The sequence below is a fragment of the Halichoerus grypus genome, chromosome X (assembly GCF_964656455.1).
Source record: "Halichoerus grypus chromosome X, mHalGry1.hap1.1, whole genome shotgun sequence".
NCBI classification, from domain to species: Eukaryota; Metazoa; Chordata; class Mammalia; order Carnivora; family Phocidae; genus Halichoerus; species Halichoerus grypus.
The window spans coordinates 30,031,688-30,044,042 of record NC_135727.1 but is presented as its reverse complement, the minus strand read 5'-3'; the positions used below and the strand labels follow the sequence as shown (position 1 = coordinate 30,044,042).

At 42.1% G+C, this 12,355-nt stretch overlaps 1 long non-coding RNA gene across 2 annotated transcripts in view; it reads right to left on the bottom strand.

Annotated features, from left to right (window-relative positions):
- Positions 1-11,565, bottom strand: part of LOC118543645 (uncharacterized) — a 31,962-nt gene extending 20,397 nt beyond the window's left edge. For both annotated transcript variants that reach the window (XR_013444824.1, XR_013444823.1), the window contains exons 1-3: positions 11,081-11,565; positions 7,807-7,963; positions 110-180 (exon numbers count right to left, since the gene is read on the bottom strand). This is a non-coding gene — a long non-coding RNA (uncharacterized LOC118543645). The remainder of the gene's footprint in view (positions 1-109; positions 181-7,806; positions 7,964-11,080) is intronic.
- Positions 11,566-12,355: the final 790 nt, after the last annotated feature.

Genomic DNA, 12,355 nt, shown 5'->3' with positions numbered 1-12,355 from the left:
AGAACAGATGACAGGCAACTTAGTACAAGCAAAGTCTATCGTTCGACTATTTATAAACATTTTTTTCAACTTCTCAATACAGCAGCTCTGTAGTATTTAAAAAAAATACCTTCTGAAGTAGAAGCTGAAGTGGTGCTTTTCTTTGGCTCATCATCCTCTACTGGTGTGTGTTCATCAGAGCTGAATTTAAAGAAGATGGTTGTAAGAATCAGAAAAGTGATAAAATGTGAATCATGGAGTATAAAAATATGGAACCAAAAAATTTCAGTAATGACATAAATTGTCCAAGAACAATTAAAAGCAAACACTGGAATAACTTTGTTCAAGGGTCTACCACCCTCATGATAATATAATAATCACTTATGTTTGCATAGAGCTTTAGAGTTTACAAAGTGCCGTTCAAACTGAAAGCAACATGTAAGATTTATATTTTCTTTTAAGACTTATTTTTTATTATTTAAGAGAGAGAGAGAGAGAAAGAGAGAGAGAGAAGGGGGGAAGGGGCAGAGGGAGAGAGAGAATCCCAAGCAGACTCCCTGCCTAATGCGGAGCCCAATGCAGGGCTCAATCTCACAACCCCGAGATCACGACCTGAGTCGAAATCAAGAGTTGGACACTTAACCAACTGAGCCACCCAGGTGCCCTGTAAGATTTATATTTTCAATGCTGCCTACAAGATACTCACTTCAGACCTAATGGCATGCACATTGAAAGTGAAGGGATGGAAAAACCTTTATTGTGGAAATGGAAGTGGAAAAGAAAGCTGGGGTAACAATACTATATCAGACAAAATAGACCTTATTTAAAAAAAATTTTTTAGGGGCGTCTGGGTGGCTCAGTTGGTTAGGCGACTGCCTCCGGCTCAGGTCATGATCCTGGAGTCCCGGGATCGAGTCCTGCATCGGGCTCCCTGCTCAGCAGGGAGTCTGCTTCTCCCTCTGACCCTCCCCCTCTCATGCTCTCTCTCTCTTATTCTCTCTCTCAAATAAATAAATAAAATATTTTTAAAAAATTAAAAAAAATTTTTTTAAAGATTTTATTTATTTGACAGAGAGAGAAAGAAAGCATAAGCATGAGGAGCGGGAGAGGGAGAAGCAGGCTTGATCCCAGGACCCTGGCATCAGGACCTGAGCTGAAGGCAGATGCTTAATGACTGAGCCACCCAGGCACCCCTAAGAAAATTTTAAAAAAATTTTTAGTAATCTATATGCCCAACGTGGGGCTTGAACTCATCACCCCAAGATCAAGAGTCACACACCCTACTGACTGAGCCAGCCAGGGGCCCCAGACAAAATAGACTTTATTTTTTTTTAAGATTTTATTTATTTATTTGACAGAGAGAGAGACAGCAAGAGAGGGAACACAAGCGGGGGGGTGGGAGAAGGAGAAGCAGGCTTCCCGCGGAGCAGAGAGCCCGACGCGGGGCTCGATCCCAGGACTCTGGGATCATGACCTGAGCCGAAGATAGATGCTTAACGACTGAGCCACCCAGGCGCCCCCAAAATAGACTTTAAAACAACAACTAACAGGGGTGCCTGGCTGGCTCAGTCAGTAGGGTGTGTGACTCTTGATCCCGGGGTGATGAGTTCAAGCCCCACATTGAGCATATAGATTACTAAAAAAAAAAAAAAAAAAAAAGACTAAGACACAAAGAAGGACACTACATAATAATAAAGGTAATAATTCAACAAAAGGATATAATAACTGAATATTTATGCACTCAACATGGAAGCACCTAATACTAAATACTACATTACCTAAAGCAACTATTAACAGACATAAAGAAAAAAACTGACAGTAATAGAGTAATAGTAGGGGACTTTAACACCCCACTTACATCAATGGCTAGATCATCCAGACAGAAAATCAACAACGAAACAGTGGCTTTAAAGGACAGATGGACCAGGTGGACCCAACAGATGTATTCAGAACACTCTATGCAATAACAGTAGAATATATATTCTTTTCAAGTGCACACAGAACATTCTCCAGAATAGATCACATGTTAGGCCACAACACAAGTCTTAATAAATTCAAAAAGACTGAAATCATATCATGCACCTTTTCTAACCACAACAGTATAAAATTAAAAATCAAGAAAAAATCCGGGAAGAACACAAACACATGGAGGCTAAATAACATGCTACTAAACAATGAGTGGGTCAAGGAAGAAATCGAAGAGGAAATAAAAAATACATGGACACAAATGAAAATGAAAAAACAATGGCCCAAAACCTTTGGGATGCAGTAAAGGCTGTTCTAAGAAGGAAGATTATTATAGCAATACAGGCCTACCTCAAGAAGTAAGAAAAATCTCAAATAAACAACCTAACCTTACACCTAAAGGAGTTAGAAAAAGAACAATAAATGAAGCCTAAAGCCAGCAGAAGGAAGGAAATAATAAAGATTAGAGCAGAAATAAATGATACAGAAACTAAAAAAACCAATGGAACAGATCAATGAAACCAGAAACTGGTTCTTTAGAAAAGTCAACAAAATTGATAAACCTTTAGTCACGTTCCTCAAAAAGAGAGAGAGAGAAAAGACTCAAAATTAGAAATGAAGGAGGAGAAATAACAACCAATATCACAGAAATGCAAAGGATTATTAGAATATTATGAAAAATTATATGCCAACAAATTGGACAACCTAGAAGAAATGGACACATTCCTAGAAACATATAACCTTCCAAAACTAAATCAGGAATAGAAAATCTGAAATAGTATTGAAATTGAATCAGTAATCAAAAACTCCCAATAAACAAAAGCCCAAGACCAGATGGCTTCAGAGATAAATTCTACCAAACATTTAAAGAGAAGTCAATTCCAAAAAATAGAAAAGGAAGGAAAGCTTCCGAATTCATTCTGTGAGGCCAGTATTACCCTGATACCAAAATCAGATAGAGACACTACAAAAGAGAAATACATGCCAATATTTTTGATGAACAGAGATATAAAAATCCTCAACAAAATAGTAGCAAACCGAATCCAACAATACATTAAAAAACTCATTTACCAGGGTGCCTGGGTGGCTCAGTCAGTTAGGTATCCAACTCCTAATTTCAGCTTAGGTCATGATCTCGAAGTTGTGGGATCAAGTCCCACATTGGGCTCCGTGCTCAGTGCAGAGTCTGCTTGAGAGATTCTCTCTCTCCCTCTCCCCTGTGCAGGCTGTCAGTCTGTCTCTCTCCTATCTCTCTCTCCAGTAAATAAATAAATAAATAAACAAATAAATAAATAAAATCTTTTTTTAAAAGTCATTTACCACGATCAAGTGGGATTTATTTCAGGGATGCAAAGGTGGTTCAAAATTTGCAAATCAGAGGTGCCTGGGTGGCTCAGTCGGTTAAGCATCTGACTCTTGATTTTGGCTCAGGTCATGATCTCAGGGTCCTGGGATCAACCCCTAAGTTAGGCTCCCCACTCAGCAGGGAGTCTGATTGTCTCCCTCTTCCTCTGCCTCTCCCCCTGCTCGTGCACACACACACTCTCTCTCTTTAGAATAAATAAATAAATGTTTTTAAAAACTGCAAATCAACCAATGTGATGCATCACATTAACCAGAGAAAGGAATAAAACCATATGATCATTTTGATAGATGCAGAAAAAGCATTGGACAAAGTACAACATCCATTCATGATAAAAACCCTCAACAAAGTAGGTTTAGAGGGAACATACCTGAACATAATAAAGGCCATATATGAAAAACCCACAGCTAACATCATCCTCAATGGGGAAAAACTGAGAACTTTTCCTCTCAGATCAGGAACGAGACAAAGATGTCCACTCTCACCACTTTCATTCAACATACTACTGGAAGTCCTAGTGACAGCAATCAGACAAGAACAAGAAATAAAAGGCTTCCAAACTGGTAAGGAAGAAGTAAAACTGTCACTATTTGCAGATGACATGACACTCTATATAGAAAACCCTGAAGACTCCACCCAAAAACTGCTAGAACTGATAAATGAATTCAATAAGGTCACAGGATACAAAATCAATATACAGGAATCCAGTGTATTTACACAGTAATAATGAAGTGGCAGAAAGAGAAATTATGAAAACAATTCCACTTACAACTGCACTAAAAATAATAAAATACCTAGGAATAATAAACTTAACCAAGGAGGTGAAAGACCTGAACTCTGAAAACTATAAAACATTGATGAAGAAATTGAATATGACACAAACAAATGGAAAGGCAGTCCATGCTCATGGACTGGAAGAACAAATATTGTTAAAATGAGCACAGAACCCAAAGCAATCTACAGATTTAATGCAATCCCTATCAAAATACCAACAGCATTTTTCACAGAACTAGAACAGATAATCCTAAAATTTGTAGGGAACCACAAAAAAATCCCAAACAGCCAAGACAATCTTAAAAGAACAAAGCTGGAGGTATCACAATCCCAGATTTCAAGATATACTACAAAGCTATAGTAATCAGAACAGTATGGTACTGGCACAGAAACAGACAAATGGATCAATAGAACAGAGTAGAGAGTCCAGACATAAACCCACACTTTTATGGTCAATTAATCTATGACAAAGTAGGCAAGAATATACAATGGTGAAACAACAGTCACTTCAACAAATGGTGTTGGGAAAACTGCTCAACTACATGCAAAACAATGAAACTGGACCACTTTCTTACACCATACACAAAAATAAACTCAAAATATATTAAGGACTTAAATGTGAGACCTGACACCATAAAAATCCTAGAAGATAACACAGGCAGTAACCTCTTTGACACTGGCAAATGATGTATCTGATAAGGGGTTAATATCCAAAATATATAAAGAACTCACACAACTTGGGGTACCTGGTTGGCTCAGCCAGTAGAGCATGCGACTCTTCATCTAATGGTTTTAAGTTCGAGCCCCACATTGGGTGTAGAGATTAGTTAAGAATAAAATCTCAGGGGTGCCTGGGTGGCTCAGTCGGTTAAATGTCTGACTCTTCGTCTCAGGGTCATGAGTGCCCTGCATTGGGCTCCACTCTGGGCGTGGAGCCTACTTTAAAAAAAAAATTAAAAATAGAATTACCATATGATCCAGTAATCCCACCACTTTTACCCAGAGAAAACAAAAACATTAACCAGAAAACATATGTGCACCCCTATGTTTATTGCAGCGTTATTTCCAACAGCCAAGCAACCCAAGTGTCCACTGATAGACGAATGGATAAAGAAGATGTGAAGACGTGGTGTTTACACACACACACACACACACATACACAATGGAATATTACCCAACCATAAAAGAGAATTAAATCTTGCCATTTGCAACATGGATAGACCCAGAGGGTATAATGCTAAGTGAAATAAGTCAAAGAAAGACAAATACCATATGATTTTACTCATATGTGGAATTTAAGAAATTAAACAAAGTATGGGGCGCCTGGGTGGCTCAGTCGTTAAGCGTCTGCCTTCGGCTCAGGTCATGATCCCAGTGTCCTGGGATCGAGCCCCGCATCGGGCTCCCTGCTCTGCGGGAAGCCTGCTTCTCCCTCTCCCCTCCCCCTGCTTGTGTTCCCTCTCTCACTCTGTCTCTCTCTGTCAAATAAATAAATAAAATCTTAAAAAAAAAATAAAAGAAATTAAACAAAGTGAACAAAGAGAAAAAGAGACAGACAAAAAACCAGACTCTTAAATACAAAGAACAGGGGCTCCTGGCTGGCTCAGTCAGTAGAACATGCAACTCTTGATCTCGGGGCTGTAAGTTTGGGCCCCATGTTGGGTGTAGAGATTACTTAAAAATAAAATCTTAAAAAAAATACAGAGAACAAACTGGTAGTTGCCAGAGAGAAGGTGGGTAGGGGAGTGGATGAAATAGATAAAGGGGATTAAGAGTACACTCACTGAGATGAGTGATGAGTAAAACTGCCGAATCATTATATGGTACACCTGAAACTAATACCATATGTTAATTATACTTGAATAAAAAAATACTTGGAGGAATCTTAAATGCATATTGCTAAGTAAAAGAAGCCAATCTGAAAAGGCTACATACTACATGGTTCTAACTATATGGCATTCTACTAAAGGTAAAACTATGAAGACAGTAAAAAGATCGGTGGCTGGAGGGGAGGGAGAGATGAATAGGCAGAGCAGAGGATTTTTTAAGGCAGTGAAACTCTTGTGTATGATAGTATAATGGTGAGTACATGTCATTATACATCTGTTCCAAACCTACAGAATGTACAATACCAAGAGTGAATCCTAATGTAAACTATGGACTTTGGGTGATTATGATGTGTTGGTGTACGTTTCACCGACTGTAACGAAAGTACCACTCTGGTGAAGGCTGTTGATAGTTAAGGAGGCTGTCCCTGTTTGGGGCAGGGAGTATATGGGATTTCTCTGTACTTTGTGCTCAATTCTGCTGTGGACCGAAACTGCTCAAGAAAAAAAAAAGTGATTTATCCTTTCAGAATGAAACCACAGGGTAAATGTAGGAAACTATAAGGAAAGATGGAAAAAACTAGAGCTAGGAAGACCGAAGGAAGACCTCATGATCGTATTCTGTGTGTATAAAGGACATCCGGTGGAGCAGCAACCGTTCTGTCCCCAGAGCAAGAAGCTAACACACTACAGGAAAAAGAGATTTCATTCTGTTGTAGAGAATTCTGAAAACGAGTATTATTAAAATTCTACAGTAGTTAAAAAGGGAATTTCCATATCATATAATGTTTTCCTCTGGAGATCACATCTAGAATAATTTAGGTATTGCCTAGAACATTATTTTTAGGGTTCCTTCCAACTCGAATTCTATGATCTTTTAAGAACAAGTTTTTCAGTTTGTTTATTTTTAAAAGATTTCATTTTTAAGTATGCTCTGTGCCCAACACGGGGCTTGAACTCACAATCCTGAGATCAAGAGTTGCAAGCTCTACCAGCTGAGCTGGTCAGGCGCCCCTTAAGAACAAGTTTCTGATAATGCTTTATCACCCTGTCACAAATTACAGATTTTACCCGTCAAAGCACATTGTCTCAACTCAACCTACAGTAGACACAGAAACAGATGAGAGGCGGGGTGCCTGGCTGGCTCAGTCGGTAGAGCACACAACCCCCGATCTCAGGGCTATGAGTTCAAGCCCCATGTTAGGCGTAAACATCACTGAGGGGGCAAAAAAGAAATAGAGGAGAGGATGAAAATGCTTATGAATAGTACCAAAGAGGAAAGAAATAAGGAAAAAGCAGCAGCATTAAGCCTTCAGAGACTACTGACTTTAGGAAAATTAACTAAACCAAACCATACTGGTATATTCATTTTATTTTATTTTTTAAAGATTTTGTTTATTTATTTGACAGAGAGAGACACAGTGAGAGAGGGAACACAAGCAGGGGGAGCAGGAGAGGGAGAAGCAGGCCTCCCGTGGAGCAGGGAGCCTGGATGCGGGGCTCGATCCCAGGACCCTGAGATCATGACCTGAGCCGAAGGCAGATGCTTAACGACTGAGCCACCCAGGCGCCCCTGATATATTCATTTTTAAAATCCCTTTGTAATGTTAAAATCTGACAAGCAATCTACTATTGGGTTAGCTGAGAAAAGAAATTCCAAATACTAGAAATGTATCATTAACACTGAACCCTTCTATGAAGAAATTAACACCCCATGAATTATAATTTAAAGAGAACACTTAGCATCCTAAAATCCACTGGCAACATGTTTTAATTCTTAGATATGTTCCATGTTTTTATTTTTTTAAATAATTTTTTTTCTATTTTGTAAAGTAAAAGAATATCATAACAAAATATCACATTCTGGGTGGCTTGAACAACAGAAATTTATTTTCTCACCATTCTGGTGGTAAGTAGACCAAGATCAAGGTGCCATCAGAACTGATTTCTGGTAGACCTCTCTTCCTGACCTGTAGACTGGTGACTTCTCCCTGGGGCGTACTAGCTCTGGACCAGTGCCCCAAGACTCAGAGGGTCTCCCAGTTTGAGGAGCAATCTAAAAATAAACAGAAATAACAGGTCTTGGAATATATGAGGAATATAGGGGCCAATGATGCCTGCCAGGCTGTAAAGGCACCCAGCTCTTGTGGTTTAAGGCCTAAAATTAAGGCCCATTATTGGGGCGCCTGGGGGGCTCAGTCGTTAAGCGTGTGCCTTCAGCCCAGGTCATGATCCCAGGGTCCTGGGATCGAGCCCCGCATCGGGCTCCCTGCTCAGCCAGGAAGCCTGCTTCTCCCTCTCCCACTCCCCCTGCTTGTGTTCCCTCTCTCGCTGTGTCCCCCTCTGTCAAATAAATAAACAAAATCTTAAAAAAAAAAAAAAGGCCCCTTATTATGTACTGCTTTGACATCTGGGAAAACCAGTAAGGTCTCCAATGGCCTAACGGCAAATTCCTCTCCCCATTCTGCCTCTGTAGGTAAGATCCCCGAGCCAAACAACCCTCTTCATCATAGGGAAAAGGCCCAGTTCCAGATTATCCCTGAGTAGTGGGCCTCAGTACTCTGCCAGTGTATGGATCTCATCTGTCCAGTGTAGGTGTCCTGTGTTTGGCCTCCCCATAACCCTATGAGGGAAATCCCTCCCTCACCAACAAAGTGAATAGGAGACCATTAAAATAGTCCCCGTTGCTGCCTGGTTTCATCTGTACTAGCAAGATAAATTATTTATCTTCCACATGCACAAATACAAATCTCATCCAAGCCGTTCTTGCATCTTTTAGTTAGAGTTCTAAAGTAAGAAGCTATTTGGTTTGGGGCGCCTGGGTGGCTCAGTCGTTAAGCGTCTGACTTCAGCTCAGGTCATGATCTTGGGGTCCTGGGATCGAGCCCTGTGTCGGGCTCCCTGCTCAGCAGAGTCTGCCTCTCCCTCTCCTTCTGCATGCCCCCCCTTCATGCGCACGCGTGCTCTCTCTCTCTCTCAAATAACATCTTAAAAAAAAAAAAGAAAAATCACAGCTTCGTAGGTGCAACTTTATTAAAAAAAAAAAAGAAGCTATTTGGTTTGATTGGCACAGACTGAGGGCACCTTTCTGAAACACATACCTCGAAGAGGTAGGTTTCCAGTGTACTCAGGACTGTTCTTAGTTTTTACTCTTTCTGCTCCCAAGCATGAAACCCTAGTACCTAACAGGAATGTATATTCTGTTCCAGGCATTAACTCATTACAACAACCCTAAAAATATCAGCACTATTTTTATCCCCTTTCTACAGGTGAATAAATGAAGCTAGAGAGGTTAAGTAATTTGCCTGATGTTTTGACTTTGAATTCAAATAACATTTGTTAAGTAGAGCACAGGGTGCTGGATGGTGAGCCAAAGTTCAACAATAGACCACAAGAGAAATTAAAATAGAGCAGTTAATTACTCAGAAGACCTGGAGGAAGCACAGGGAATGCCTCCAGAGGCCACACAAGGAGGTCAAGGCAGAGTGCAGATAGAGACAGGACCTGGGGCACGTGCCTTTATCAGGGTCTGTGGGCATGGTGATTTGGAGTTCCCAGGTTAGGGCCAGATCGGTCAATTTAAATCTTTTTTTTTTTTAAGATTTTTATTTATTTATTTATTTGACAGAGAGAGACACAGTGAGAGAGGGAACACAAGCAGGCTCCCCACTTAGCAGGAGCCCAACATGGGGCTCAATCCCAGGACTCTGGGATCATGACCTGAGCCGAAGGCAGATGCCCAACGACTGAGCCACCCAGGCGCCCTCAGATCGGTCAGTTTAAACCAAAAGAGTGGGATTTTGGTAAGCCCCAGAGGGATCTTATCTAAGGGACCTATAAAGCATAGAGGCACTGGGAAGCAGGGGAGACGGTTGATCACAAGGGCTATTGGGGAAATCCTTTAAGGAACTTAACATATGCTTGTGACTCTGTGGGCTGCTATCTAGAGGGCATGTGCTTGCATGGGGGGGGGGTTGCTAGTGTTAAGTTTAAGGTCCCTGCAGGCCACTTGGCCAAACAAAATGGATGCCCAGGTAGCAGCACCATGGAGTAGCTTGGCTAAACTCTCCACACTCAAGACCACACAGGTATTAAGTGACAAAGTAGGTATTCAAACTCAGGCAGTCTGAATCCAGAGACTATCCTCCTCAGTATGCCTTATTACCTCCCACTGCTGGAAGAAAAAGAATCATCAAGACATCGCCCAACTGTTGTAATTTCAACCTACCTCTCAATGCCTGTAATGTTTTTTTTAATTTTTAATTTTTTTAACACATTCAAGGCCCTTAGTATGGTACCTGACACACTCAATAAACATTAGATATGAACACTCACACAGCAATAATTATAACTCTTTTCCTTCTTAAACTACTTTTCCACTCCAATACTCACTTTCATTAGCGGCAAACTGATCTCACCCTCCCCTCATTTCTCAAGGTCAAGGTCAAGATTGGGACCCCTTTTAACAAGACCTTTCTAGGTAGCCCCATCTCCAGTAGAGCACATCACTTTTTCTACATTCATCCAATCACGTCTTGGGAGCAAGGTTCTTCTAACTTTCCAATTTAAACCCGTCCCCAGGCGACTGGAAGGCTCAGTCGGTAGAGCATGCAGCTCTTGATCTTGGGGTTGTCAGCTGGAGCCCCACCTTGGGCACAGAGAGTACTTAAAAAAAAAAAAACCAACCATAATCTCAACCCTTCCCAACTCCCTACAAACAATTTCTATTTACATATCCTGTTATCATCTCAAACCGATCTGCTCATTCATTCAACACGCCATGGTTGAGCTCTTTACTAAGGGCTAAACGCTGTGAATTCTGTAATGAATAAAATCCTCCTTTCCACGAACTCAGTCCAGTGGAGAATAAAAACATGCTCATGAATGAGAACATAACGCGAATAAACGCTATACATAAATCTGCGACCCCTGGCCACGTCCGCTACAAGGCCGGAGGTGATAGGGACCAGAGGCACAGGAGGAGGGCGCCCAAGGATGAACGAGCATTAAGGGAGGAAAGGGGCGAATAAGCGGCCGCCGTGCGCAGACTGAAGAAAAAGATGAAAATGGGCGCCAGGAAGGGAGAAGGGAGAGACTTGCGAACGCTAAGAAGCGGGATGGGCGATGAAGGCAGGCGGGCTCCTCAGAGCGAAGGTGCGGCCGGCTCACTCACCTCCTCCCTCTCCTTGTCCCGGAGGCCAGGCCGCAGCTCCCGGAGGGGCGCGGGGAGCGGACTGGAGACAGAAGCGAAGTGGGGGGGGGGGCCGCGGCGCAGACGGCCGCTTCGGAGAGCGAGACCGCGAACAGGATCGGCAGGGCTGGTGGGGGGATCCTCGGTCCGGGCCGCTCCGCTGGCGGCGCAGGCCATTCCGGTGCCCGCGCCGCCAGCAAGAGTGCGAGCGAGAGCCGCGGCTCCGCGGGGAGCGGACGGCTTTGCCTGGCTCCGCGCTCTTCCACGAAGAACTGCGACGCTTCCCCCCGGAGCCCGAGGCCTCCGTCTCCGGACTGCAGAGCGGGACACTGGAGCCATTGCTGCCGCAAAAGTAGGGGACACTCTCAGGAGCCTGGGAAAACCTCAGTTGCCGTGGCTCCCAGAAGCCACCTGCGCAACCTCCCAGAGCTGAGAAAAACCGGGAGAGCGTTTCGGGTACGTCGGCAAAACCCTTCCGCGGGGCTACGTGGCGTCCAGCCCATGTGAAAGGCGTGGTGTATCCGTGTAAATAAGCCGCCGCTGTCATCGGCTCGGAGCGCCTATCCTTTCAGTTCCGCAGAAGGTTGGGCAGGTCTCATTTGGGTAGGAGATCGTGTCTTTCTCAGCCTTATACTTAAAATAACCGAAGGGAAGGATGACAGACCACAGGATACATTTCACAGAATGGCCATATCAACAACACAATCAATTCTGCTTGTGTTTCGGGTGCTTTCTGTGCGTCTTTGTGTGTAGCATATTATATAATATTGGGCGCTTAGTGTGTCTCATATGTATGCGTATAGATGTGTGTATGCATAATATATGCATAGATATATGTGTATACATGTACATATATAATATGTAGAAATGGCTCAAGTCGAATCACATATTTTTTTCTGAGTCTATCCTGAATTAAAAATTTAAATGAGGAATGGGACGAAAAAGCACAAAGTATTCAAAGTATTTCTACGCAGCTGACAACGTGTTTATTTTAGTGTTGTCATATTTAGCAAAAAGAAAAAATACAGTAGACCCACTTACATTTGAATTTCTGATAAACAACGAACAATGTTTTAGTGTAAGTATGTCCCATACAATAATAATACAGTATTAAATGACTATTTTTTGTTGAAGATGAGAAGGCCACTATTGTACCTCCTCCATGACCTCTAAATTTTATTCCTTATAGCTTTTCACTTGCTGTTTGAGAAGGGGGAAGGGGAGGCAGCCCCTGATATCTGGAAGCTAGCAGAGCAT